At 42.7% G+C, this 23,664-nt stretch overlaps 1 protein-coding gene across 9 annotated transcripts in view; it reads right to left on the bottom strand.

Moving 5' to 3' along the window:
- The window catches only part of dip2a (DIP2 acetate--CoA ligase A), an 86,784-nt gene that overhangs the window by 36,818 nt on the left and 26,302 nt on the right, over positions 1–23,664 (bottom strand). Inside the window, exon 1 of one of the 9 annotated variants that reach the window (XM_087830139.1) lies at positions 3,113–3,325. The exons of the other annotated variants lie outside the window; for them this stretch is intronic. The gene's annotated coding sequence lies outside the window, so the exon portion shown is untranslated. Of the gene's footprint in view, positions 1–3,112; positions 3,326–23,664 lie in introns of those variants that run through there. 9 annotated transcript variants of the gene reach the window in all.

The raw sequence follows: 23,664 nt of genomic DNA, 5'->3' as shown, positions 1-23,664 counted from the left end.
GAGTCACCAGTAACCGCAGAATGCCTGCACTGTTGAATGTGCAGGACAGACAGAGGCCAGCAACAATACAGCGCTGTCCACGGGCCGAGTCGGCTGACCTGACACTGACTCTTTCTGGTGATAAGTTCTCAGTTTGTGTGTGTTTGTGTGCTGCGCGTGCATCAGTACGTGTCTGCGTGTGTGCCAGCCTGTCGGAGTTTGCACACTACAGCAGCCAACCAGCTTGACAAGCACACAATGGACGGCTATTCTCAGCTCCAAATTCTCAGCCTCAGTGGCCAAACAGGCCCTAGCACACCCTGATCCATCAAGTTATGTCCCAGTGAAGCTAATCTTTTGATCTGGGAACAAACAGCATAGTCATTACATATGGAGGTATTGAGTGAGCGACAGTGACCTCCTAAATCGAATCTAAAAAGCAAAACAAAGGCTGAGGCACCAAGGCATTACAATATGTCCAATCTAAGTGTGTATGTGTGTGTGAGTTTGCATATGTTTGCACATATGTGCATCGTTCAGACAGACACTTCATTTCCCCTTTCTGTCTGATCTTTGACTGCCTCCATAAGAGGAAAACGGGAGGGGTCAAGGGTCAATATGTGGCCTGCTGCCTGGGGAATAACAAAGGAGGGCGAGGATAGCAAGGTGGAGGGGCGGAGACAGATGGAAAGATGAACAGAGGGTAACGTAACATCTATGCTACACTGCACAGCCACAATGGATTCACAGTAACTTGCAGTATATTTACAGCAAAAGGGCAAACGCTCCTTTTGACCCCCTTTGACCTTCTGCACTTACAACAGTGCCGTGTACTGAGCAGTGAAGAAAAGACTACAACTCCAAAAGTGCACCAGGGAGGTGAGACAAAAACTGAACTTGACAGTGTCCAAAAAGAAATAAATAAAACATAAGAGGAAGGGATGAGAAAGACAGGGGGCTCAGCTGGAAAACCTTCTCTTTTTTCCCACTTCACCCCTCCACCATCACCTCTTCACCTTTATCTCAACCGCTGAGGGGTCGCCGTCCACACATACTAACCATCCCTGTCATGTTGTTATCTCTAGACACTCTCTCGTTTCAAATTACGTCTCCAGCTTCCCAGAGGAGAAAAGTAAAAACAACAGAGTGATATCTCTGCCCCATTTTTTCTTTTTTTTTTTTTGAAGTATAAATGCTAGTGTTGTGAAGCTAACTTTCATCCATCTGAAGTGACAAAATGTCATTCATCTCAGGCCATAAGCTTTGTTTTTCCTGGCACATTACCCGATGCTATTACGGTCAACATTCCTCTCACCCAGGCCTGAATCTAATTTGGGGGGAGTAAAAAAAAAAAGGATAGATGGCCAATCTTGTGACATGCTGAACAGTGACAGAGAGAGAGCCTGCTGTTGTCTGCTATGTGTTATGGACTATAATTGACTGATGGCTATTGAGCATAATTGACTGATAGCTACTGACTGGAGACGTTTCTCCAATGAGGCCCATTAGAGAATTGCCCTGCATCTCCCCAGATGGAGCTCTTCAATCAGGTGGGAGAGATACTGAAACGCAGCACATTCCACTACAAGCCAGCACCAGCAAATCAGGGATATATATAATTAAACTTTGATTTACTTTAATGTGAAGAGTAACGGTACATCTGTAAGGCCAAACCCATCCTTTTTCTTTTCTTTTAGATCCAAGGTGTCAACTCAGGCTCTCAACTCTGTCCTTTGGTATCACTTTCACGTGCAAAACCTCGAGCAAACAAACTAAGTAGGAAAGACAGCAGCTCTGAGTGTGTGTGTGTGTGTGTGTGTGTGTGTGTAGATGGCAGACTGTGTGCTTGCTTTGCTATGAGTCTACCAGGGAAAGAAGCACATGATAACATGTCGCGACCTACATAGAGTCTGATTTTGTTGTTTGTGGTTCTCAGATTGAGATGTTTTGAGTTTTTTTCTTACCTCAGTTAGCTTGCTAATACCGTTCTTAATGAATCAGCTAATAGTTTGATTCATAAAACATTAGAAAAATGTGCGTCGACTTCATTTATGAGCACATATTAAAATGAAACAATGAAAAAACATGAAAAAACAAATACAACATTTCAGCCTGGTTTAAAGGTCAATTTTAAAAAATTTGGTTTTAAAAAGCATCTAATATTTGAGAGGTCCATCATAACCTCTTGATAAAATGCCTTTTATCTATAGCTTGCTTTGACTGATGAATCAAATATATTCATTTTATTATACCAGAAAAGGCAAAAAGAAAAAGTCTTCCATTCGAGAAGATGTAACATGGGGAAGCTTTATTAACCATATCGATAAACATATGCTGTGGTGATTAATGCTGTACAAATGTGTCCATTTTCCCCCAAACCAGCAGTCGAATAATTAAACCCCTTGTGCGTCTGCACCACCCTCCCACCCTCTCTGAAGTGACCGCCAGCCAAGTAGGTGGCCCCACCCATCCGTAATGTCAGTTCCTGTGCCAGTCTGACCCTCAATGTGCCAACGCAGCTGCCAAGCCAGCAATCAAGCTGTCTGCCCTTCAGCCGCAGAAATCCACAGCTAAATATTTAGGCAGGACGGCATTTGCTCTCTAGGCTCGTGTGATGATTCCAGCAAAAAGCAGATGTGGCCAGCTGTCACTTAGCATTAGCTCTCTGGCAAACAACTGTCAGTTTTACACGCGTGGATTAAGCTTTACCCTAAACAGACGTTTAAATCTCGTCACTTTCTCACTGCATATTTGCAGCCGATCATTTGAGGAGCCAAAGTGACCTGTTTGGGGCATTATTCCTGTCATCAGCTGAGCTGAAATGAGTATCTTCTCCTGTTTTTTTCTTCTTCTTTTTTAGAAAACATTCCCGTCATTGCTGAGAAAACAGAGCACAGACACAAAACGAGGATGAGATAGACAGATAGATGGAGACAGAGCAGCGCACCACAGGCTCGACCACATGTCTGGCTTAATAGGACGTCTAGAAGACAAAAACACTAAGCAAGCAGCAGGGAGAAAAAGTAAAATAAAAAGGATAAAGTGTACAGAGACCACAGCTGACCCGTATTAAACTAAACCACACACACACACACACACACACACACACAGGAAGAGAGGCTGATTCACTCACATGCAGAAGCCAGATGCAGAGAAGCGAGGAGATGTCTTCAGCACAGATGGAGAGATGGAGGGGCAGCAGAAGAAGAAGCCAGCGGCAGATTTCAGGCAGTCAAGGCTAACCAGCTAAAACGGGCTACCAGGCAAACTCTTAACAAGTCCTGCTGTCATAAGTCAGGCCCTTCAGCATCCTTTGTTTCCTTTCATAGTGAGAGCAGGAGGAATGAACAAACCCCATCACCCTCATCCTGCCTTCATATCGCTCCCCTCCCTCTCGCCCTCTCTCAAAACCCATCTCTCCCAACACCCCCTCTTCATTCCACTGCCCCTGATACACCCCTCCTTTTTTCCCCCTCTTGCTCTCTCTCCCTCCATCCCTTGTTTCTCCTCCCAGCTAAGGTCTCTACAAAGCCACGTTAGGCTGCAGGATTAGGGTGTCAAAAGCAGACCCCTGCCCCCCACCTTCCCACATACCAGCCTCTCACACACTGTACAACTATAACGAAGGTTTGCTGGCCTGTTACAACACGTCCATGCAGGTCACGTTACAGTACACAAAAATGGTTATCTGCCTCTGAAGGAAACCACAGCCTTAGATTTCTGAGCAGTGTTAGAGGGTGGCTGTAACCACACGCATCCACATGGACAGCCAGATCACGCCTGCCTTTAAATACACAACCACCCCGTCTCCGTTTGTAGAAATTTGACTGCAATTTCCAAAAACATTGCTTCCTGGACAATTCTGCCTTATTTTTCGAGGGAAACAGAAGCTATGCTGGGGTAGGATTAGGTTTACCTTTGATTCAGAGGAAAAAGCTGTCCCCTTTTTATTCTGTTTTATTCTAAAGTTCTTTTTTTGGGGGGAGACAGCAGTCCCACCGGGCTTATCAGCCTTCTGTGTGCGCACATTAGTACTTCATTGTAGGATTTAGTTACCAATTCGCCCTATGGCAGCGAGTTTAAATGAATACCTGAATATGATTAAGCGCATTATTGCTTGAGAGAATACACACTAATGAACCTGGATTAGTAAACACACACACACGCGCGCACACACACACGCGCGCACACACACACGCTTGCACAATAAAAGACAGTAGATCATCTCAGCTGTTTTTTTGCATAGATTTTAGGTTGGTCATCTACAATATGATCACAGGCTATTCAACCTAATGAAACTATTATGAATTTATACATGTAAAAATTGTCACTTAATTGATTAATTTGACTATAAAAGTTAATTGAGGAACAATTTGGTAACAAATTAGTAATTTCAGTTGTTGTTGAGGAAAACAGTAACTATTTAATGGCAATTTTTGTATTTATGATAATATATTTAGTCGACCGGATTTTACCACCTATTTGACAAAAGGTGGTTGAGAAATCATTTTTGTAGGCAGATCACTCACGAATGAACGTAACTTACATTCACGCTGGTGTGTTAATGGAGTTTTTGATAAATTTTAAGAGAAGAAAAGTTTAAGAGACATTATTAATCATCTAGGAATAGTCATTGCCTTTAGTACAAACTGCAGATACATGCATAATTGCGCTCCACAATCCCTCTAATTTAGGGAAAAGCCCTGATTAGGTTAGTAGAATCTGTATAAATATGAAGCTATACCTAAAGTTAGAGGCTGTTTGTGATACACAGGACACAAAGTGCTGCCTCCGGTTTGTTGAGGTGACCAGGGTTGTTCTTGCACCGCTTTCTGTTGGATTTCCAACATCTTTAGATGTTGGCTGCCTTTTGTTCAGTTCCCTGTCAAGATGATCCCACACTGCTTCAATGATGTTGAGGAGAACAGTAGGTGGGATCAACTGAAGGGCCAGATGCATCTGTCAGGTCTTTGTTGGATTTTTTCCTATTTCTTAAGGACAAGACTGTCAGATACTGTTCATCGGCTGTAGTTCGGTTTTTAGGCCTGTCACTTGTGCTCTTGTCCTCCACTTGTACTGTTTCAACAAACTTTTTAAGGACATACTAGACACCATGCTGAGATATACCGGATATTTCAGCTAACACTGTAGCTCTTTGGGAATCACCTTATTTGTGCAAAAATATTATCGTGTGCCTGCCAAACTGTGTTAGCTTTGACATTTTTCAAATTCTTTCTTTAGTGAGAGATTTTGTAACAATGTACCTAAAGACACGGCAAATAACTAATTTTGAACAAAGTTGTCTTATGATTTTAGTACTTGTTTATTTTTTGATCTTTTATTTTTCTGATCTTTTAAATTGGTACACTCCTGCAAGATCACTGAGGTCTGCGGATCAATTGCTCCTGGCTGTCCCGAGGTCCAGATTAAAGCACAGAAGAGATCGGAGTTTGTATTACTTTTATTTATCTTACTTCTTACTCAAATCTTCTAATTTTATCATTCTTTTTCTTAACTTTTATCATGTTTCCCTATGCTTTTATTTCTTTTGATTATCTTAATTGTACAGCACCTTGGTCAACATTTGTTGTTTTAAATGTGCTATATAAATAAATTTTACTTTGACTTTGTTTTATTATACATGAATGATTCATAGGTCAGCGTTAACTGGACTGAAAATGACTGAAAAAGCAGCCGATGTCCACAGAAAAGCCTTCAGAAAACCTGGAGAACCGTTGCTCAAGACTACTTTAAAAAAACAAAACAATTGCAAGCAAGTCTGGCTCCTTGGAAGAAAAATACAAAAGGATGATGGGTGACTCACAACTTTTGCACAGTACTGTGTATAGTCTAGTTTTTTTATTGCACTGTACGAGAGTTTAGCAATAACAGACCAAATTATTTTGACTCGCATGCTCAATGTGGCTTCCCGCTGCACACTCCAATGTCATACCTTTCAAAAAAAGAAAGAAAAAAAACCCCAACAACCTCGAGGCAATAAGAAGATGCGATTGAACATTTATTATTTTGTACAGCTCAAGACAGGCTGAATGACATGAATGCACAGTGTAAGATCATTCATGTGGCACGCATCCTTGTGGAAGGTTAAAGACAGTCAGGGTTGGAAGGAAGAAGGATAAGTGCTGCAGAGACCTGGGTTGATTGAGGATGACAAGGAGCTTGAAACTGAGAGCCAGCTGGAAAAACGGGAAAGGGGGGGGATTTGGGGAGAGTTTCAAGACAGAAAGGAGGATGAAGAGAGAAGAAAAAGGAGGAATAACAGAGGACATGATTAAAAGGTAATGACTTCCTCTTCCTTTCACTAGACACACATGCTGAGAGAGGCGCGCACACGCACGCAGATAACCATGATCCTAAACCGCCTGGGCGTCTCTCGGTCTCCATCCATCAACAGCTTCAATCACACTGTCGTATCTCTTTTAATTAAGTAGTGCCAACGAATTAGGAAACCGAACAAACCCTCCATTACCACTTTGCTAATACATAACCCCCTCATCACACATGCACACACACTGAGAGCCTAAAATCCCCCTCCATCCCCCAGGCTCTGTGCGGCTGGTGAGCAGACAGACAGCGTGAATAATAAGACATTAGATGCAGCGCTGCCTTACACAGGGGGGCCCTGCAGCTGTGCACTGATTGGGGGTAGCAGACAAGAGAGGGAGGGCAGCGGGGTGGGGGGGCATAATTAACAGTCACAAATAAACACGGATACTGTACGCGCACACATCAAAGGAACACACGCAAAACGTTTCCACCAGCTCCCACAAAGAAGCAGATGCAGATCAATTCCAGAGCGAATACCAAAGCAGAGCAGGGGTCAGGCCGGCGCACACACGCGCACACACAAAAATGCAAAAGCTGACACAGCGCGGTGATTAGTTTATGTTAAATTAAAAGCCTGAAGCCCTGGGGAAGACGGAGTGAACCGGTCACCTCAGTGTGTGTGTGCACATTTTCAGAATGACGACATTCTTGGGAAAGTGAGGCATTTTTGCCGTTTTAAAAGTTGCAATTTAGTCTCAGACTTAAAGTAAGATTTGGGGTTTAGGCTCGTACTGTTAGCATAAAGTGTCAGGAACTGCTTTGTATCAGTGAGGGTCTTCGCAAGCATCCCCTGGCTGCAGTCCAAACATATTAATCTCAGCTCCATTAAGACACATGACACGCAGGCTTGACTGAGCTGCACTCTAACTGAGCGATGTGCTGCTATTCTGGCTTTCAGCCAGAGTTTCACGATGTGCAAACACGCGTCTATTTCGGTCCTATCCACATGTCACGCACCGCAACTGTACACACAGTTCAATAAGCTGCTACAATACCTGTGCTGATGGTGAAAGTAATCAATAAGTCTACAGCGTATTCCTGTTGAGACTGTAATTTTCTGCTCACATTTACTTTTCAATTTAAGCCTGCTAAAAGGTTTTAGCACCCACAAGAGCAAGTCAAATTAACTTTAATTTTATAGCTGTCAAAATAAAGCAATGGTAATTATATATCATGCAGTTTCTGCAGAGCTCGGGTGTTAAAATAAATAAATGCAGTCTCTTTGTGGAAGTGTTTTTATGTTGCCTTTGTTTTAGGATGCGCGCCACTCGAAGTGTGTGATTTGTAGAGCGAGATATCTGTGTGACAAGCGTGACCAGTGTGGGAGCCTCCAAACAGAGCGTTTGCCCTGAAACACAAGAATGTCTTCACAGTCAACGAGCACCACTGTGATGGACTAACAGCCTGTACTTCACATGTTTAGCTCCACAGTGCCAGCCTTTCTGCACTCCATGATGGCTCGCTTCTCCAGTGACATGCTTATAAATCCTCTCTGCCAGCGGTGGCTCTCGATGCTGCAGGAAATCATGTGTGCTGCTGTCATCCGGCCCACGCATCCAACTTGATGGTGTTATTACGGAGAGAGCAGAGCTGCGGTGGTGAGCACAATAGTGGCAATTAACTAACTTGAGACTGAACCAACCTGTCTTCACTAACTCTAAGTCAAGTTTCCCAGTGGGAAAACCCTGCAGCCCCACATGCACCATGCATTCCCTCTGCCCCACATTTTAAATAACCCGAGCCGTTTTTCAAAAGCAATGAACTGGAATTTCTGCACAAGACAAGATGGTTTTAGGTTCCTAAGAAACAGTCACAGTTGCAGACTACTACCATAATACAGAACTTTTTCCTCTCTCGGATAGTATCACCCACCTCTTTAGAAGAAGCAGATTAATGCAGCATCAGCCTCTTTGATGAGAAACTCCTGTATCCCTGGCGTTTGAGATATGAGTCGGATAGTGTCCCATCTTAAGCTCCCAGCTCTGTGGCTCACCTCTCATAGGATAAAATGAGATTTATTGTCTGCTTCTTTGCCTGCTTATTACCATATGAATGCCCATGTTTCACAGGCTTGACACAAGCTTAGCCATTAAGCTCCTTGCATGTACACACACATACATAAACACTTTCGCTATAGCGAGGGACAGCCGGGTGGGAGAGCGTTGGGCGTGTTTGCACAAATGCACAAAAAACATCTACACACGGGCACCGTGGCAATCCAATTAATGGGCGTGCACACAGATACACTTTGCAGTGTCAGAGACGCAGCGCACGGTGTTTGCAGAAGTGCTGGATGTGCACCGGTACGTAAGGGCGAAAGCTAACTAACCCTGGTCAAAGTCTAACAAGCCGCACGGCAAGGTCTTTTGTTCCTCGCCTGTGATTTATGACAGGGTCTTGGTAGAAAGCCCAGCATCAGTGTGTGGCTGCACAAAACTGTGTATGCGCCTCTGTTTACCAGTCCAACAAAGAAACATACCATCGGCCCATTATTTCCTGTCATCACAACAGATGTGAAATGGTATGTTTCCAAATATATCCGTAGCTCTTTAGAGAGAGCACAGCGGGCCTGTCCAGGTGAGAGAGGATAAACACAGCAACGGTGCAGGTCAACAGAACGAACAGGTGGACACATAATGTGGAACAAATACAGCCAAACATAATTATGAATATACAGCCGCAGTGGTTAGCACTATTTTGCAAGGAGCGCGGTTATGTCCAGAGGTTATGTCCTTCTTCTGGAAGGGTGGGCCTGGATTGATTTTTAATCTCATAACTGGAGCAGCATCTAAAAATTATTTTCACTTCATTTATTAGTGGGATCCTTTTCTCTGATTCCTCTAGTATATGTTGAATCCATAATAACAACAAATACTAAAGAAAAACAACCACTTTCCGGCGATCAGAGCGATGATTTTAAATTGTTTGCTTTGGCTGACAGCACGAACCCTAATGTTGCTATTATTCTTTGTTTGCATCCTGTTCTAATTCTGTAAATAAACAAACGGAAACACCATTCACCGTGAGCTATAAACAGCACAACACTGCCTACTCGCAAACAACACATGCAGCCAGCGTTGCAGAGGTGATAAAAACAGGTTATGTCTGAACTCAATAGGCAAATATAGAGAAGCACTTTCTTGGCATCATATATATAAAATGCCTCTTTTCAGTTCATCAAATTTACATGAATGTGAATCTATTCTGCAAATACAGGGAACAAGGAAGATGCTTTTCTAGCAGAACAAAGACCTAATGAACTAGCAAGCTGTAGCCTGTAATAATGTCAGGTGTAATAGCTCTGACAGTGAAGCTGTGAAGATGAAAGTGCTCTAATATTTATAATTATAAATATTAGAGCACTTTCATAACAGCAACTCCACTGTTCGGTTTAACTTTGTTTGACTGAACAAATAAAGTTTCTGCACTTCTTTTCTAATATGCATTGTACACCAATCATTATGAGAAATTGTCTAATATTGTGTTGACCTTCCTTTTGCTGCCAAAAGAGTCCTGAACCATCAAAACATGGACTCAGCCAGACCCCCGAAGGTGTACTGTGGTGGCTCCACCAAGATGTTAGCAACAAGTATTTTAAATGGTACTGTTTAAATGGTATGGTGTGGGGGCTCCATAGATCACACTTATTTGTCTAACACATCCCAAAGATGCTAAATTGCCATTCAAACCATTCCTGAACCTTTTATCTTTTGTGTCAGGGCGGATTATCCTGCTGCAAGACGCTAGGGCCATCAGGGAATACCATTTCAAAGAAAAGGTGTATATCATCTGCAACAGTGCTTAGTTAGCTGGTGCGTGCCAAAGCAACATACACATGGATGGCAGGATCCAAGGTTTCCCAGCAGAACATTGCCCAAAGCATCACGCTGCCTCTGCTGGCTTGCCTTCTTCCCTTAACGCATCCTGGTGTCAGGTGTTCCCCCTGTAAGCTACACACCTGGTCATCCACGTGATTCAGAAGTGTGATTCACTCTGTATTCTACCAAACAGGCAAACCGCATCAACTTTTTCAGCAATTTGAGCTACAGTAGCTCATCTGTTGACAGGGGTCAACCTTTGCTCCTCACGTGCATCAGCGAGTCTTGGCATGACCCTGTTCCAAATGCATGTTGTTGTAACACATTGACTTTGTGCACAAAATGTTCACTTGCTTCCTATAATATCACACCCACATCAACAGGTAGGGCTGTTCGATATAACGGTATATATCGGATGACGATATAAAAACGTCCATCGTTTCATTTTACGCTATCATTTGTTTCGTGGTATCGCAAAATAAACTCTTTACGGCAATATTTTTTCATCGTTTTGATGGTCACTCTAGTGGCTATATTAATTTCTTAAAGTTCTCTCTTTCTCTTATATTTTATATAACCACACTATGGACAAGCGCCTGTTTGTATGCGTTTTGGTTAGCAACAACGACGGTAACACCGTCGCGTGGCCGCTTATTTATGTTCCACATAAACCTTTCACAATAAAGCTCAAGATCCTGTTGAGACTTTTCAAAATAAACTGAATCACGTGAAAGAGCAGATTATTTACGGATGAGAAGTAAAAAAAAAAAATTTAAAAAAAAGATCCGCCAGGTGCTAAAAAATAAACCTTAGACTCAAACGTTAGAACAGGCTTTTCCCCGCAGCAAGCCTGTAATAATTACTCACAAAGAAAACGGCGGCCGTTACAACTTATGTCTAAAAATGTATCGTTTCGTGCATCTGTTAAAACACTCGACTCCAGCTACATGACGCGCAGCTGGAAACACTTCCCGCAAGTCGAGATTCACAGAATTTACAGAAAATGTTACATTTTTGTGATTTATATCGTTATCAGACGATAGAATTCTTATATCGGGATATGAGATTTTGGTCATATCGCACAGCCCTATCAACAGGTGTCGCGATGGTAATATAATCAGTGTTATTCACTTCCTCTGTCACTGGTCATAATGTTATGCCTGATCAGTGTATATGCATGCGTTAAGGTACTTGATTTTCCACTATCCTGATCCTCACAAATACAAGCTACCCCAAGCAACTGCCACTATTCAATAAGCAAATGTAATGATGAGTCAAATCACTATTTTAGTCATATCTAAGCTACAGGATTTTTAGAGATTTGCTCTTTCTGTCTGACATACACAAACAGCATGATCACCCCAGGCGCTGGACAGGATGACCAAGCCTCACCCCTTCTCAAACACCATCTGTTCCTCCCCTTCCATTTCCTGTCCACACTATATCACAACCACACGGCTCCAACACCTACAAATATAGAAAGTATCCAAACCCCTCCTTCACGCTCTGCAGACTTTGTCTTTTTGTTCGCGTTGTGCTCACAAACCGTTTGTTTTGACATTTTACTTTGCAGTTATGTCTCTACAGAGAAATTAAGCAAAAGGGTGTTTAAAATTAAGTCGATTATGAGAAATCAATCTGAACCAAGTAAACAACTTTTTCTTCCTCCTTACACTCGCTTCCTCTCCCTCTGTCCTTCCTCTCACCCTGCTTAATTTTTTATGTCCGTCTGTGTCAAGTTAACAGCGCCCATCCTCCGCAGCTTATGCAGCAATGCTGAACATATAATTGGGAAAAGTCTTCTGTTGAAAACCAAGCTAGAGCACTCTTAAAAAAACTTTTGTTGCCATATGCTCCCTTACTCACTTTACAGCCCGTATAAGGACGCAATTGTTCATCTATAATGCACCAAATTGGCAATTTTACTCTCTCCACAACACAACACAACCGACTGAACTGCCTCCGGCTGCCCTCCAGCAGCTCAGCATGACAGTGAAAGTGCTCTCAAGGCCAAACTTAATCCTTTTAAATTTTAACACCACGACTCAACACTGTCACAGCTGCTGTTAACAAGACCAAGACCGGCTAGAACATCTGGTTGCCCTCAGACAAGATATTTACTGCTGCAGGAGGAGAAGAACACATATTGGAGTAAACACACCGACAGCCTGCAAAGTTGAGTACAGCATCAAGAGTAGCGTGACTACATTTCTGAAGCAACAATTCAAAGTTGAATAGCCCATTTATATTTGTGTGCACTACAGCTTTAGGCCGCCCGGAGTGAGAATATTTTCCACCACTCTCTCTGTTTCACACCTCCTCTTACTGTTGATAGTTCAAATGTAGATAGAGTTACGATTCACACAACATGTATCTGTGTAGGTCCTTTCAGGGTAAAGTGGTTCCACCCACTGACTACCAGACTGAGGTCTACAATGACACATCATTCCTATAAAAACCTTGTCGAGTGGACTGCTCTTGTTCATGTTTGTGTTGTTGTTGGGCCTTTAGGTTATGTTGAAGTTTGCTTTCATTTTCTTTTCAAGCCAACTTCCTAATCACTCATCATCCTAACTACACATAACAATAATATTGGGCTAAAGGCACCTGTTTAACTCACAAGTTGAGCAGGTGCCCATATGCAGCGGCCTTGGTTCAACTCTGACCTGAGGCCATTTGCTGTGTGTCTTCCCACACACTCTCTCTCCCTGCTTTCCTTATTAATCTTCACTTCACCATCTAGTAATATCGGGCTCCATCCTCCATCCCTTTTGGAGGTTTGCAAGTGTTTCTAGCATCTCTGATGAGTGAATTCTCTCGCTCTCTACCTGTCAACCCCAACACCACCACACACATTACATGCTTACAAATTACATGGAAAGAACGCACCTCAAGTACAGTCAACAGAGTTCAAGATCTCTCGCTGCTTGGTTGCTGCTCAGAGGTTTGAGAAGCAGAAGGGAACATTCTTTCAGCTTCTGAGATTCGTAATACCAGAGTCTGAGAATTACTGTTATTGTCCGGTGATCTGTAGGAGTCACAGCGTGGCATTCATGTCATCTTCCTAGCCTTTAAACCACTGACTGACTCTACACATGCTGTGGATGGGGACATTGTTTTATTACAGAACAAAGCGAGATCACTCACAACATTGATATTTAGTCCCCGGAAAGTTAACAAACCCTTGCCTGCAAAATACAGACCAAAGCATAACAAAGCCACCGCATCCCTCACTCTGGGGGGGGGTCAAGGGTTCAGATTTTTCCTTTAATTTGTCACCAGTCTGCAACTGCTCTCATACACACACACACATACATATACAATAAGAGGTAATGAGAGCAAAGGAAGCTTGAGGAGAGCCCAGCTGGAGCACATGTGCAGAGCTCCTGTTCTAATGAGTCCATTAGTCAGTGGCACAGCAACCACAACCACTACCGCACATGCAGGCAGACATAAACGTGCATCAGTGTGCACTCTCTAAGCACACACCTTTTACATATTCACACTGTCTGCCCCCAAGCGACAATCAAACCAACATCACCATGGCACATCCATTTTGCTGTGACAAACTGAATCTTCACACAACTGGGTAGCAGTGGGAATACAGTGGCGCTCCTGTGCCAACCCGAGAGCACGCTGACATTTTAACAGCGGCGGGCTTTTGTTTAATCCGTCCAACAGAGGGTGCTAGAGGGATGCGCAGCTCCCACGCCATCACCTCTCAGACTTTCTTCAGATCATCCTCTTCTGTCCTCTTTCACCTAGAAAGTCATTAAACAAACTCCACATGACATCCAAATGTGTGGATTTTGTTTTGGGAAGGTTTTTGTGTGTCCCAGGGTGCAACTTATTTGCCACACTTGGATATGGAGTTGATCTATCAAAACTGTTTCATCACTTAAAACTTGGAATCATTTTTCAGGGGTAAAAACTCTCATGAATAACACCCCATTATACCTCTATTCCTGACTGTACCAGCCTAATTTCACCATGGCCCGGGGCATCTCTGGGTTCTGTAATGAGTGTGTGAGATAAATTGCCTCCAAGTACAAGCAACTTGGAGACAGCACCCAATACCGTCATATAAAGCCGGAAAGGCTGAGCTGTGTCAGGAAACCTGGCATTCGGTTGCGTGTATGTGTGACTGCATGAGAAGTGGCAGCACTCAGCCTGCGCTCGTCTATCACAGTGCTTGCGTGTTTCCTAATGAGTGAGCTCTTAATGAAGCTGAGCTCTGCGTGATCAGCTCTCTTCAACAGAGGCCAAGCTATAAAAAAAAAAAAACAGTCACTTTAGCTCCGCAGCACAAGCGAAGAGGTACTCGGACACAAAACAGCGGGCTCTTGACCTAACAAGAAGTAGCCATCATCAGCGTGTTTACAGCTGTGCTGAAATGATAATCTCTGCTATTTTGAAAGATTGAGTGCATGAATGAATGGGTAATCTGCTGCAGGTAAAGGTTAAAAGATGCACAAGCTTCTGCATTTATTAATGTTTCTGCAGATAAAGCTCAATTTAAAAAAAAAAAAAAAAAACAAGACACGCTTTCCTTTTAAATTTAGTTAAAAAGAAAAACAGAAAAAGATGCAATGAAATCATTTGACTCCTTTCATATTCCTGCAATCTGACACAAAACAAGAGTAATAAATATCACAGTATTGGAAAGGCGCCACTATTCTATTAAAGGTTTTTCAATCTCCTATTGCTGATTTAGATGTGCTTTGCTATTTATACTTGCATTTTGATTAATGAGAGCATGAGCCAAACATCGATATCAACACTAATGCGTTAAACCTTTGAACACAGGAGTAGCTACTGACGGCAGAGGCAGTTAAACACGTCCCTTAGAAACTAGCAGTGTCTCTTTATGTGAAACTGGAATGCTGAGAGTGCAGATGTGGGCCAGCGCAGAGGGTGGGCGGGTGGATAGATGGGAGTTAAGGAGGTGGGAGAGTTTGTGAACGAGAGAAGGGGAGGGATGCACGGTGAGTGACAGATGTCTTGCTCTTTACTGTACCTCCGTGAGCACGATGCCGGCCCGTGACCTATACTCAAAGGCATCTGCAATGCTAATGAAACTGCACGGCTCCCTCCATGCTTAACTAATCTGCAGAGGGTCCCTTCCACCCCGATCCAGAAGGTCACCGCTGACTGAACAGGGACAAGAGCGTACAGGTCTCCCACCTTTCTGGATGCGCATGTGTGAGAATGGCTCTATACATATTTGTGCGTGTGCGTGCTTTGTGTGTGTCGAGCAGGGGCCTCACCACCGAATGAGTCATCGGTGAACCAACCCGCTACAGACAAAAGGGCCAGCGCAGTAACTTCAGTGCAACAGTATGCAACTGAGAACGCAGATACCAGTTTACAGGCGGGTCTTTATTTTAAGCTTTATTTCAAAAGAGCACTTTTGTGAGTGGTCTACTTTGACTTTGAAACGGTCCCTTGCTTTTACATGAGTGAACGATGACAGACAGGAGAGAGTCGCAGAACAGGAAATTCGATAATAGCGGCATGTCCTTGGTTAAGCCTGCTATACAGTCCTAAATGAATGGAGATATTATGTGGTATGGAGTTCACAGCAGCTATTAAAACAGATGCCATACGGCGATTCTCTGAGTACTTGTACATATTTAGCACTTTGACTACTGCTTTTATGGCATTTCCTGGAAAATAGGAAGCTCCTCTAAAAATAGTTGTGAAGATGGAAACAGAGAAAAAGAAAGGTTAGTCGGTGTAGATTATAGCCTTGTTGTTAGAGCTCGGGCAGAGCTTCTTACGCTCTCTCTTTGGTCTCGGGGTGTAGACGAACAATAACTCATACACATTTTACCATTATTCCATACATTCCACCGAGTATGAAATATATCCTTATATGGGTCTTTACCTTTTTCACACACTCTCTCTTAGATATGGTGCAGTGTGTTTCCACGCTGTTCTGCATCCTCCCCTGAGGGTACCTGGCCTTGGCATGAAACCTGTCTGCCCGACTGAGTAAAAGAGGGGGAGACGTGCCTTTGATGTCTCTGGACTGGTGGGATTCACTCAAAGAGAGATGAGGGTCAGGAAAAGGAAGAAAAAAAAAACAGAGGGAGGCAGGGAGGGAGCAAGAAACAGATAAGGTGGTGAGAGACGGAGGAAGACAGGGAGAGAAAAGGAGCAGGAAAGGGGGAGATATTGATTGAACAATGGAAATAAGGGAGAGAGAATACAAATAAAGGAAGAGAGGGTCGACAGGAAAAACAGGAGGGGGCACAGACTTTGAAGTTACGAGCCGAGCAAAGACCGGCCTCCCTAGAGAAAAGGCGAGGGAGAGTCTGAGAGCTGCAATCATGCAGAGTGGACGGCTGAAGGAAAGAGAAAGATGATGAATCATGATGGGGATTTGTTTTTGTTTGTCTCCATGTTTGATCTGTTAAATAACAGAACAAAATAGAGAAAAAACTGAAAACATTCATTCTTCAGTGTGTTTTCTGGCATTCAGCTGGTTGACCATCTGCATTAATGCCTCTTTCTTTGATTTTTCTAGAGTTTGGCAGCCAGTAAGTGTCTCAGCTGTGGTTGTTTAAAGAAAGGCTTCCAGCATCTGCAGCGCTAGTCCACGGCGCGTTGCTGTCCAACATAGTCTGTCTCAAGCAAAGGTCACCATGGTGAAAGTAGCAGGGATTTCTTAAGTATTCAGACTTCACTGAAAACTAAATTAACAAAAAACTAACAAACAAAAAAAAACAGAGCACCCTGGTCTGCAAATGTTCTCCACAGTGCATAACTCTAGATTTGTTCTAGGCTGGCTTGAGAATCATAGTAATAGGATGAAACAGAAATAGGATGTGTTTAATGGCCTCCAAGCGCAAATAAAAAGAAGTGATGGAAAATGAAACGAGAGGAGGAGCAGGCAAAGAAAGAGCAGTCAATAGGATAGAGAGAGCACTTTATCTGTCCTTCACACTCCTTACAGTTGCCAGGCGCTTCCTGCTCCATTGTGTAGAATGCTGGCTGTACGTACAGGAAGTGGGTTCTTTGTTTCCTTTTTTCCTTCCTGTTGGTGTCGAGCACAGCGTGGAGAGGAAAGTATGTGGTTCTGGGAGGGAAGGACAACACACGCTGTGTTTGCAAGTAACCAGGAAGGAGCTCGCGGTGCAAACCTTCTGGACTTGAAAACACTTAACAGCAGACTGTGGGGCTGCGCTTTAAGTGAAGATGGGAGGTGGTTTGATTCACTAGATGAACAGATGGGCTGATACCAGATACTTAATATACAGACGTCATTTACCGCAGGCGCACAGTCGCACACTCACGTGCCAACCATTACATTTCTTCTGATTAGGCACCTGAGCCTTGCTGATTAACTGATCGGTTTCATGACTCATCGGGGAATGGAATAAATCGCAAGTGGTAGGCTCTCAGCTACATCATATGTCATGTCAGCCAACTCTATTTACCACTCTTTATTGATTCACGCCTACACAATAGCCTTTGGCAACATGGAGCTCTGTTTTTGGCTTGAAATAACTCATCCATCCTCCACTTAATCTACTCCTTATAACTGACACCGGAGAAAAAAGGAATCCATCCATCACAACGGTAAATACGTCAGATTACATGTTAAGTATATAACCCCGAATTTTTGGTAATTCCAACTAAAGGTTTGTTTGGTGTGAAATCATCACAGCAAAATCTTTCTAGAAACAAATCTTCCCACTGGGCAACCATCTGAACAACATCCTCGAGCAGGTATCTGGGCAGTTATTAAATGAGGAGAGTGCAATATAAAACACTACTCACCAGTCAAATATGTAAAAAAAAATGTTAAATAATGTTGCTGATTTTCTCCAAAAGAGGCTTAAAAAGGCCTTTTCCCCCCTCTTAAGTTATACTTCTACTTGACTTCATTACAAACTGTCGACATGTTCGAGGTCTTTGCTGCTCCCAGCAGAGCACTAATGAACTTCTATGCTTATTCTCATTATACAGCAAGCCACAACACCAGTCACCAACAACTAATAACTAGTAATAACTTACCCAGGTGATTACAGTTGACTCAAACTTAACCAAAAACCAAAACTAGGTGTGGAAAAATGAACATTTTGGAAAAAAGGCTAATTAAACAATTGTTTAAAACTGGAATTTAAATGAAATAAAAAAAAATACAGAGTGAATATAGTATTTGTTAATTTGGTCAAATGTGTTATCTCAACTTGCCTGATGAGGTTTTGATGAACATGTTCATTGAGACTTTGGATGTCAACAAGACTGTGAGTCCACCTACACTGATTTAGTTAATTCTCATATCTGGGATATTCCCTAAACAGAATAATACTTGGAAGACTAAAACTAACACTAAAAGTACTAAAAACTGAACTAAAACAAGACATTTTTAAACAACAGAAACTAAACTGAATTACAAAACTCAAATCTATAATAACTCTGACCCTTATCTACATGTTTGCTATGTTAGTGAGTAGATATGTTCGCCACCACACAGCTGCAACTGTTTTAAAACTACTGTGTACGTGTACACATGATTGAGTCATATGTTTCTGCTGACTGGCTTTTTTGGAGTGAATTGCAAAATTCTCAGATTGACTTCTTTTCAGGATTCTTCTTTAATGTTATAAATGTCTGTAGTAACGGTTTTGAACTGACAGATCAGTGTCAGTAATGATCATTAAAGATGTCACACGGTCCTTCTATGTGAAGGCGTGTGTGGATGTGTAGTTGGGAAACAGGAGTGTAGTGATTATGATATGAATGGCTTCAGTTAAACAGACGTTAAGCCAAATTTCAGGTTGCGCAGGGCTGCTTTTAACTACATCTGTCAGCACATCTTCACAAGACACTCAGGTCAGGCAGCCCATCTCCACAAAGGTGTTAAGTTGTATATAAACAATAAAAGAGGGTAAGTAGCAGTGAGCTGCTGCATATCAGGTACACCTGATTATCTGACTATCAGCAAGTGTTGCTGCCACAAAAAACAGATTCACTAGCTTGAGATTTGGAGCATTCAGATGTGGTTAACATAATGCCGACGTGGAAAAACATCAACAATGATATTAGAGAAGCAAATGTGACACACATGAATTTGGGAAGGGCTACAAGGCAATTTCAAACCATTTTAAAAGTCCAATATACTGTATAGTTAGAAAGACAGTTCACAAGTGGAAAACTTCAAGATGGTTGCAGTCCACACAGGAGTGGATGGTCTTAGCAAATTCGCCACCAGGTCGTGCCGAGCAATGCTCAGAGAAACGGCAAAAAACTCGAGAGCTTCATCTCAGACTCTCCAGGCCCCAGTAAGCATGCTAAAAGTTCATGATGTGCTATTAGAAAAGGACTGAACAAGCGTGGCTTGTTTGAAAGGGTTGTGAGGAAAAGGCCTTTTTCCCAAAACACAACATAGTGGCATGACTTAGGTTTGCAAAGTAGCGTCTGAACAAAGGACATGTTTTCTGGAACAATGTGTTTTGAACAGGCAAGACCAAAGTGGAGATGTTTGGTTATAATGCACAGTTCTGCATTTGGTAAAAACCAAACACAGCATAAACACCTCGTCCAACTGTTAAGCACGGTGGTGGAAGAATGATGATTTGGGCTCATTTTGCAGCCACAGAATCTGGGTCCCAATGGAAAGCTGAAAGTGAGGTTACTTTCTTTTTCACAACTGGCCCAAATTTAATTTTTGGCAAATCAGATCTCATGTGACCTCTTCAAACCGTCAAAAAAGGAAAAAAGTCACCAAAAAAGCAAAAAAGGTAAACAAGGTCACCAGCTGGTATTTGAAGATCAAGCTGGTAGAGCAGGTAGGCTCAATGTCTGGCCCCTACACTCAACATGTCAACATGTCCTTGGGCAAGATCCTGAACTCTATACTGTGGTTTTAAAGAATGCTTTTTATCATAGTCCAAGTTCCCTTTTATGCTCTGCACGTTAGAGCGCTTGAAGTGGAATGTAAATTTGTCTAAAGGATCTGTAAATCTGTCAACAATCAGCAAGAAACCTTACCTGATTATTGCATTCCTACCTATTCATCCAGATGTGATATTTTTACAGATACACTGTTCACTTTGCTGCATGGAGGTTTGGTTTTGTAAATTTGCACCAACATTTTATGACCAAATCTCCATCACCCCTCTCCGTAACATACAGTAAAGCATAGAGAGAAAGCGAAAGGTCGATGTGCTGCTACAAACACCCGGCCAAACTTGTTCAACTGGTCAGGCGGTTCAGAAAAGAAAGAAATAAAAAGCCATCAAGGGAAAGGAGCACGGAGGCTAGAGCGAGAGCAGCTGCAGGAAAGATTGATTTAAGGAGAGCAGAGGAACGACAGCCTGGCATCATCCAATCAGACCCTTGTTTCACAAGGCTGGCAGAGCAGATCCAGAGTGTGTGTCTGTCTGCATAGTAAATTCTCAGAGGAAAAGAAGAAAAAAAAGGGAAAAGAAACAGAGGTGGTGAGAGGCAGCAAGAGGAAACCTGCAATGTTGTGTTGCGCTGTCAGATGTCACTGCGAGTTCGACGATCTGTCACATCTCAGAGTAGCAATAAGAATAACGGAGGACACAGAGGGAGAAGCAAAACACGGAGTTCGTCTCTCTGTCAATTTCATCTGTTTTCTCATCTCATTGGGTCTGAAACTGTAGTGATACGCACTTTACGTTTAATTTTATTGACACACGCATCATATCTGCAACGCGATCTATGAGAGTTCTCCAGAAATACAGGAGAATGATAAAGATTTTGTTTTCCAGTGTTGTTTTTCTGCCGATTTCTCTCTCACTCATAATTTGCCTCTGCATTAAGTGAGTTTACCAACAAGACTCAGGCTCACTGTTGCAGTTTTTCATCAATTTTTTTATCCATTGTGTCCACATTTAGGCTCACTGTTCTGATTTTAAGAACAAAAAGCAGTTGTGACCTGAAGCAGAATGCCGAAGACAATCTGAAGATGAGGCTACAGACGACACAGCTGGGCCCTTGACTTCCTGGCCTTCTCAAGCGTTCGTGGAAGTTTAATGGAGTGTAAGAACAAACGCAACTAATCTGTGGGGGTGACAGGAGGTCAAGTGACCCTGACTGACTGGGGGTCAATGCAAGAAGAAAAGAAAGGGAGAAAGCATGTGTGATGTGGTAAACACTACAGATAAAGGGAAGATGAACAGAATGATAGGGAGCTTTTTGTGCACACCAGGAGATGAAGCTAATCTGAAACTAAATAACATCACATTAGTGCCTGAATTGCTACCTCCTGCATGCTGTCGCTTGACAGACAATCAAAATTAGCTAGTAAAAAAGGGAGGGCACAACAGAGATGGAGCATAAGTTGTAGAGAATGCGTCTGTTCTTTAATGATGTGGGCATCTTTTCCCAACAGGGGCAATCTCCCTTTGACAGGTTTGACATGGAAAACAAACAACTAAGCCATTTTCCACCCCTCGTTTCTCTCTTAAAGCTTATTTAAACCCCTGATTACTTCTTTTTCCTTCACAGTTTTATTGTCTGTCAGCCTCGCCTCTGCTGCTTGACAAATGACCCCCATGTCTAAATGCAGAGAAATCGCAGGAATGGGTAGGGCTTTTTTTCCAGATCTTTTCTTCCTTGTTTATCTCGCTTTCTTTCCAAGCCTACACAGCAATTACAGCAGACGCATGAAGTCAGCTAGAGATGAAGCATTACCATTAACTATTCTCTAAAATAAAAATGTATATTCTGACTTGTTTTTCTGCGTCAAGGACAATTTTAAATACCAGCTTTAAATTTTACAGACGTCACAGTCATCTGAACAATTAACTGTAGCTTTACAGATAACCGTTTGCTCGCTTATCTTCAACATTTCTGTCTCAACATCACTCAACCAATTTTATACCTTCATATTTTTTTTCCCTCAGTATTATTTTTTTTAAATAAATGCTTTCAGCCTTTATTGTGATAGGACATTGGAGCGACGACAGGAAAGCCTCTGCATTAGCTTTGCGGCACACGGGTCGCCCGTTCAACCCAGTGAGCAAAGCTGACACCCTGATTCTAAATGCAATCTTAATGCACTTGGCCTGTAATATTTTAGCACAGTTGTTAACTTCCAAAAGCAAAAAGAAGGAGTCCCAAGGTTAATTGTGCAGCTGGTTGGAAATCTATAGTCTGTGTGAACTGACGGTGCAGGGTGTAGGAGTTAATCAGCCGTTACTAAAGAGGAAATCCTCCAGTTTTCCAGCTGCCACCTGCCAGTCCACCTGACACCTGCCCCACTGGCTATCTCTGTCTGTCTCTCTTTTCCTCCCACACACACACAATACAGTATGAATGCCTTCACAAAGGTCTTTCTATATGACGCCACGCTTGCACGCAGTGGGAAAAGTAAGCAAATGTGTTAAAGCACATGTACACAGTGGTTAAACCGACATGCCTGTTTGCACATTATTTACCAGGCTGCAGTTCAATAAAACAGGGAAATAAAGAGCCAGCATATGAAATTAACAATACAGAGGAGCAGTGACACTCGGGGCTCAGAGACAGCAAGACCACACACGCAGTGCAAAGACACACAGGCAGTGGTAATTATACAGACTCATGTGCGCATCCCGTGTGCAACACTTAAAGAGGATGAGATGAAAGATGAGTGGGAGAAAGTGCAAAAAATAGCCAATTTAGTTTAATTTTAAAAGAAAACATGAATATTTAAGTCTGAGATTTGTGTGAACACAAGGTCACCCAAGCTTTTTAAGGCAAGAGGGTAATCCTCCCAGTTCATCCCCACTGGTCACATCTGCGCAGACCTCCACACTAATGAGAGGCTGTGTTAAAACGCACAGGTCCATTCTTTCTCCATGTCTACAACACACACACTCAAGGTTTTAATCCTTTGTTTCAAGCTCGGATTCTCTTTCAAAGCACATCCTGCACTGATCCTAATGTAGACGTGTGACTCACAAACCACTTCCCTTTTTTATACAGTACTTGAGTGCTGTGAGCCATTTTTACAACCCCCACCCCCTCACCTAACATCCATCCATTGACTCGGGATATCAGAGTGGGTTGTGTTTGTTTTTGTGAACCTGCAAAAGCTCTGTTTGTCTAGGAGTCTTCACAGCTCCGCTCTGAGAGTGAGACCAGCTGAGTTAGTTTAGAGCCATCTGCTGCTGAACGCTTGCTCCTTTACAAGCCCCTCTACAAAGATCACTTTATTTTTACACGGATTTGTTTAAACAGATGCATGCAGGCTCATGCAAATACACGTATGCATTTGTGCAGACGTATAGTCTTGTGCACCGACGCCACGTCCTCAATAAATACCTCAACACAGACATATCTATAGATAATCCTAATTCCTAATCCTTACAGATTCTCGAGATATGCAGACCTAACCTAAATATCTTGCAGCTTACCTCGCACAGATCTCCATTAAACCTGAACTGTTGGCACTCAGCTGGTATTATCTCTTCTCCAGCACACTGACCAGGTCTAATGAGTGATATGGATAACACAGATCCATTGTGCTGAAAGGATTACTTATGTAAACATGGGC

This window comes from Neolamprologus brichardi, chromosome 16, assembly GCF_056152115.1.
Source record: "Neolamprologus brichardi isolate AB-2024 chromosome 16, ASM5615211v1, whole genome shotgun sequence".
In the NCBI taxonomy this organism is placed as follows: domain Eukaryota; kingdom Metazoa; phylum Chordata; class Actinopteri; order Cichliformes; family Cichlidae; genus Neolamprologus; species Neolamprologus brichardi.
The sequence above is the reverse complement of the archived record's forward strand: the minus strand, read 5'-3'. Positions and strand labels throughout refer to the sequence as shown.